Source organism: Octopus sinensis, linkage group LG24 (assembly GCF_006345805.1).
Source record: "Octopus sinensis linkage group LG24, ASM634580v1, whole genome shotgun sequence".
In the NCBI taxonomy this organism is placed as follows: Eukaryota; Metazoa; Mollusca; class Cephalopoda; order Octopoda; family Octopodidae; genus Octopus; species Octopus sinensis.
The window spans coordinates 7423358-7430399 of NC_043020.1; positions in this window are offsets into that span (position 1 = coordinate 7423358).

Sequence of the window (7042 nt, forward strand, 5' to 3'; positions counted from 1 at the left end):
CAGTTCACCATACTAATAATAAATGCCTGGAATCCAATCGGTACTACTTTGAGCACCTTTTATAATTAGAGATTAAAGGTAATAGTTGTTGAAGATGCTGTGCAGTGAGATTGAACTCAAAACTACATGGTTGCTAAGCAAGCATCTTAACCACACAGACCTGGACCTCATGACAAAAAAAAAAATCATAACAAAACCAAAGCAATTATAAAATATCAAATATCTAGGAGTGGCTGTGTGGTAAGTAGCTTGCTAACCAACCACATGGTTCCGGGTTCAGTCCCACTGCGTGGCACCTTGGGCAAGTGTCTTCTGCTATAGCCCCGGGCCGACCAATGCCTTGTGAGTGGATTTGGTAGATGGAAACTGAAAGAAGCCTGTCGTATATATGTATATTATGCGTGTGTGTGTTTGTGTGTCTGTGTTTGTCCCCCTAGCATTGCTTGACAACCAATGCTGGTGTGTTTACGTTCCTGTCACTTAGCGGTTCGGCAAAAGAGACCGATAGAATAAGTACTGGGCTTACAAAGAATAAGTCCTGGGGTCGATTTGGTCGACTAAAGGCGGTGCTCCAGCATGGCCGCAGTCAACTGACTGAAACAAGTAAAAGTGTAAAAGAGAGAGAGAGAGAGTTGTTGAAGATGCTGTGCAGTGGGATTGAACTCAAAGCTACATGGTTGCTAAGCAAGCATCTTAACCACACAGACCTGGACCTCATGACAAATAACAAAACCCCATAAAACCAAAGCAATTATAAAACATCAAATATCTATATATGAATAAACTGGTTTAAGGGATATTTGGATGCTATTTCTAGCAGATTAAGTAACCACGTAGAGGCTCTTTCATTGATTTCATTTGTATAACATATTGGTTTTGTTCGACTCTCTCTCTCTCTCTATTAAATATTAAACATTTAAAGTAATATTACAGTGTGTCATTTACTCAAGTAATGTGCATAGACTATAAAACAGAGCTATTTCGTTTCGAAGACAGACAAAATACAAAACATAATAGTTTTCTGTTAAACAGGGTTTCAAGACAAAACAAAACCCCATCTATTAAATATTGACGGTTGGAACAAGTATTACATTCTGTGATTTACTTGTGTATTCACTGCAAAATAATGAGGCTTCTGGTTATACGGTTTAGAAGAGAGAATGGACACGATGTTTTTTGTGTCCAATTCAGATTCGATACAAAACATGGATATTAAATATTCAAATTTTACCAGGGTAATAAGTATAAATGATCTATTAACATTTATTTAATCCATAAAAAAACATGTCTATTAAATGTTGATTGCAAGGATAGGCTCCTGGCCAAAATCTTTTGTGCAAGTGGTAGAACAATTTTATCAAACTCTGGTATTTGTTTTATAAAACTTGGTGGGATGAAAGACAAGATTATAGGAAATTTGCTGGAAACATTTTTGCTGCAGGAAAATTTGTTTTTTAAAAAAACTTTTTCAACAAAAAAATAGATTAGCAGTTTTCTTAAAATGGCAACTTCGTTAGCTAACCTACGAATTAGAGAAAGGTAATTTCTTTAAAATGTGTTATTTAGTTTACAGTCTGCTTGTATGCCTCCTTCATGGTGAAATTTCCAATGGCAAATTTTCCCATAGCAAAAATGTTTATGGCAAGTTTTCTGAACACGGAAAGACAATGTTGATCCTGGTATTGTTGGAACTTAAAAATACTTGGGATTAAGGCCAGGGTAAACTGGGAAGTCACCCAGGAGCCTCACTGGTCTATAGTCCCAATTCTGCTCTCTTTTACTCTTTTACTTGTTTCAGTCATTTGACTGTGGCCATGCTGGAGCACCGCCTTTAGTCGAGCAAATCAACCCCAGGACTTATTCTTTGTAAGCCTAGTACTTATTCTATCGGTCTCTTTTGCTGAATCGCTAAGTTACGGAGACATAAACACACCAGCATCGGTTGTCAAGCGATATTGGAGGGACAAACACAGACACACAAACATATACACACACACACATATATATATATACATATATATACGACAGGCTTCTTTCAGTTTCCATCTACCAAATCCACTCACAAGGCTTTGGTCGGCCCGAGGCTATAGTAGAAGACACTTGCCCAAGGTGCCACACAGTGGGACTGAACCCAGAACCATGTGGTTGGTAAGCAAGCTACTTACCACACAGCCACTCCTACGCCTTTATTGTGGGTTGTTGTTCATAAGAAATACTAAAGGGACCAGTGCATTGATTTTCCCAGGGTCCTATAAAGTTGTGAAGACAGTCTTCAATAGGGCCCTTGTAATAAAGGAGTAGGCCATCACCTATTGATAGATTTAAACGACTATCTGTAATTGATCCTATAGAAATGACGTGTGTTTTTCTGAAATGCTACATGTTGGAAGGTTTTAAATTAGATCACTTTAACCCCTTTGTTACCATATTTCTGTGGGTGTTCACTGCTGTTGTTTCAATTAATTTTGACAATAATGAATTTAGTTAAATTACTTTGCCATTATAGGCGCAGGAGTGGCTGTGTGGTAAGTAGGTTGCTTACAAACCACATGGTTCCGGGTTCAGTCCCACTGCATGGCATCTTGGGCAAGTGTCATCTGCTATAGCCCCGGGCCGACCAACGCCTTGTGAATGGATTTGGTAGGTGGAAACTGAAAGAAGCCTGTTGTATATATATATATATATATATATATATATATATATATGTATGTGTGTGTTTGTGTGTCTGTGTTTGTCCCCCTAGCATTGTTTGACAACTGATGCTGCTGTGTTTACGTCCCCGTCACTTAGTGGTTCGGCAAAAGAGACCGATAGAATAAGTACTGGGCTTACAAAGAATAAGTTCCGGGGTCGATTTGCTCGGCTAAAAGGTGGTGCTCCAGCATGGCCACAGTCAAATGACTGAAACAAGTAAAATGAGTAAAGAGTAAAGAGAGTAAATTAGTAAAATTACTTTGTCATTATTAATCTGGTGTTTGGAACACAAACTGACATGAAAATTTGATGGACGGTTTTAATTGAGATTACTTTAACACAGGAAGTTTGTGCTTAGAATCAGAGACAGTCTCAGGAGGATTTGGTGTTAAAGAATGATGCAGAACCACTTTCAACATTGGTATGTTCCAGATAACTGCAATACCAGAAATACTAGAAATTTGTGAGGGTTTTTGTCACATTCACACTTGAAATTTATTCCCCACAGACAATGTTACTCATTACTCGTTACTCTTTTACTTGTTTCAGTCATGTGACTGTGGCCATGCTGAAGCACCGCCTTTAGTCGAGCAAATCAATCCCAGGACTTATTCTTTGTAAGCCCAGTACTTATTCTATCAGTCACTTTTGCCGAACTGCTGAGTTATGGGGACATAAACACACCAGTATCGGTTGTCAAGTGATGTTGGGGGGACAAACACAGACACACAAACATATACACACACACACATATATATATACATGTGTGTGTGTGTGTCTCGATAAACCACAATTGTCCCTGAAAGTTGTTGTTTTTTATATGTTTGCTGTGGATTGCTTGAAGCTAACTTTCTTCCTACACCTCGATCCCTAGATCTTACATTTATACTTATTCTTATGTTTGTTTCAGTCATTTGACTGCAGCCATGCTGGAGCACCACCCTTAGTCGAACAAATCGACCCCAGGACTTATTCTTTGTAAGCCTGGTACTTATTCTATCGGTCTCTTTTGCCGAACTGCTAAGTTACAGGGACATAAATATACCAACATCGATTCTCAAGTGATGGTGGGGTGACAAACACTGACACACAAACACACACACAAGCATATATACGACAGACTTCTTTCAGTTTCCATCTGCCAAATCCACTCACAGGGCTTTGGTCTGCTTCTTCTTGTCACGTCGTACCGTGCCAAGTTAAGGCAGTTTGCTAAAACTTGTCCTTTCTGTTGTTCTGTGCTGTTCTGAGTTAAGGCTCCTTCCCATCATGCCATACCACGCTGAGTCAATGTTCCTTCTAGTGCCATGCGGAGTTAAAACTTGACCTTCCTCTATTGTTTGTTCTGGAGAAGGAGGAGGACATTTATGGCTGCAGTCCAGTGAATGAAACAAGTAACATATTCCTCTAGGAACCATTCAAGTGTTAATCATTGATTCCAAAAGGATAAAAGGCAAAATTGACCTCGACAGAATTTTAACAAAGATGGACAAAATACCAAATTCTTGTCATAAAGTCTGCACTAGTCACATCCTTACCCATGCCAACAATGGTTTATATTGTCCACATAAGGCTGGAAAAGTGTAGAAACATTGATGAGATAGCTTGGTTGGCCCTCAGCATAAACAACACGTCATTATGCCTAAAACAGATAGAATTCAGCGTAAAGTATACTAGCCGTCAATATGGCTAACCACTAAGGGTGGGTGTTACTGTAGCTTTTAACCCCAGGAGAACATCGTCTCCAGCTGGCTTTAGGCACACTATTTGTGCCCTTATGGTTTTTGCAAAGGGAGGTCATCCCTCTTTCGTAAGCCTAAGTGATACACACGGACTGCAGTTTCGAGGTGCTTGCCTCTTGTCAACGCACGGTAATCACCGGTTTACAATGAAAAGGAAGACCTGAATGCAAATACTTATGGGTTTTTCTAGTAACTGTCACTGATTTCAGTTCTATATTTAAGAGATGAGGAATTATGTACATTATTTACATTTGATGGATATTTGTCCTCATCTTGTTTGTTGTTAACACAACATTTCGGCTGATATACTGGAGGGTATATCAGCCGAAACGTTGTGTTAACAACAAACAAGATGAGGACAAATATCCGTCAAATGTAAATAATGTACAGATAGAATAATTATCATTGCTTTTTTTTATGGCAACGATTTAGCAGAATAATTAGCGTGATGGATAAAATACCCAGCAACGTGTTTTCAAGCTTTACGTTCTGAGTTAAAATTACATCAAGATCGACTTTGACTTTTAGGGGGTTCGCTTGCATACTCTGTTCCCGGGCCCATGCTCAACACATTCGGTAGGAATTACATAGGGAGCCAAATCAAACTGTTTTAAATAATACACACACACACGAGCACATACACACATACATATATATATATATATATATATATATACGGGCGAAATGCTTTGCTGTATTTCGTCTGCCGTTACGTTCCCAGTTCAAATTCCGCCGAGGTCGACTTTGCCTTTCATCCTTCCGGGGTCGATAAATTAAGTACCAGTTACGCACTAGGGTTGATGTAATCGACTTAACCCCTTTGTCTGTCCTTGTTTGTCTCTGTGTTTAGCCCCTTGTGGGTAGTAAAGAAATATATATATATATATATATATAATACGCGTATACACTCGTTCACTTACTAATAACACTATACTAATACGAACGTAGTAGAAAAAAATGCTCTGGGAAAGATGAAAGGAGAAAAAGAGAGAGAGAAGGAGAGAGGCAAGAGGATTGGGTCAAAGAGAAGCAAGGCTCAACGGGAGAGAGACAAGTCTATAGAGAGACTACGAAAGGTACAGGCACGTTTCTAGGAGGTGAAGAAGCAAAAGAAGAAAAGAGAAAGAAAGAAAGAAAATAAGAAGAAAACCTGAAGAAGAGAGCAAAGGAGAATACTAGAGAGGAGGAGGGCATAGAAGATGAAAGATGGAAAGAGGGGAGAGAGACTTAGAGGTGGCGGTAGTGAAGAAGAGGGGGTTAGTATGGATTAGGTTGCTTCCCCTTGTCACACTCTATCTCCTATTAGCATTTCAACCCCCATCATCCACCACCAGCGCCCTTTGAACCAAAGAAGGGGATCGTTATTTCATGAGGTGGTTTTTGACCTGCTAGAAATAGCAGCCAAATTCTCATAAATTTTAACCAATCTTTGTAAGCCTAGTACTTATTCTATCGGTCTCTTTTGCCGAACCGCTAACTTACGGGGACGTAAACACACCAGCATCGGTTGTCAAGCGATGTTGGTGGGACAAACACATACACAAACACAACACACACACACATATATATATATACGACGGGCTTCTTTCAGTTTCCATCTACCAAATCCACTCACAAGGCTTTGGTAGAAGACACTTGCCCAAAATGCCACGCAGTGGGACTGAACCCGGAACCATGTGGTTGGTAAGCAAGCTTCTTACCACACAGCCACTCCTGCGCCTACAGATGGTCACATTTGGAATGCTTTTGATCCCTATATCAACTCGATTAGAGGTTGTTGGGTGTGGAGGTGACCTTGAGCTCCAATCTGCTTCAATCTGCTTGAAATAGCAGCAAAATCCAGTTGTCTTAAAACAAGAATGACACGACAGTTAACGTTTTAAAAAGACTAGACTGTCACATTTGGGATGTTTTTGATGCATGGATCAGCTCAGTTTGTGGCGGTGGAACGGATGAGTTAGAACTAAACAAGAATACCAGTTGACAGCGACAATGGAGGGGACTGCATATTTATTCAACTTGCTAGAAATAGCAGCCAAATCGCTTTCACATCACAGTTGTATTGTTTGAAAATAAAAGGACATGGGATGGAAGCACTCCGTCGGTTACGACGATGAGGGTTCCGGTTGATCCGAATCAACGGAACAGCCTGCTCATGAAATTAACGTGTAAGTGGCTGAGCACTCCACAGACATGTGCACCCTTAACGTAGTTCTCGGGGATATTCAGCGTGACACAGAGAGTGACAAGGCCGGCCCCTTGAAATACAGGTACAACAAAAACAGGAAGCAAGAGTGAGAGAAAGTTGTGGTGAAAGAGTACAGCAGGGATCACCACATACTACCCCTGACACACTATGTCTGAAAGACCCCTCCTCTCCAAAAAAAAAAAGAAGAAAAATCAAAGAAAGAACCCCCTCAAAAAAAAAAAAAATTTCGATGGACTGGTTATGGTTGGGATGTTTTTCGACCATAGGGTTTACTCGACCAGAACTGACCTGTAATTAAACAACAACAACAAGGCTTAGAACAACAACAACACAAACAACCACATTCACGTTCTCTTTTTGTTTGTATGTTTGTCTTCCTCTCTTAATAGATACTAAG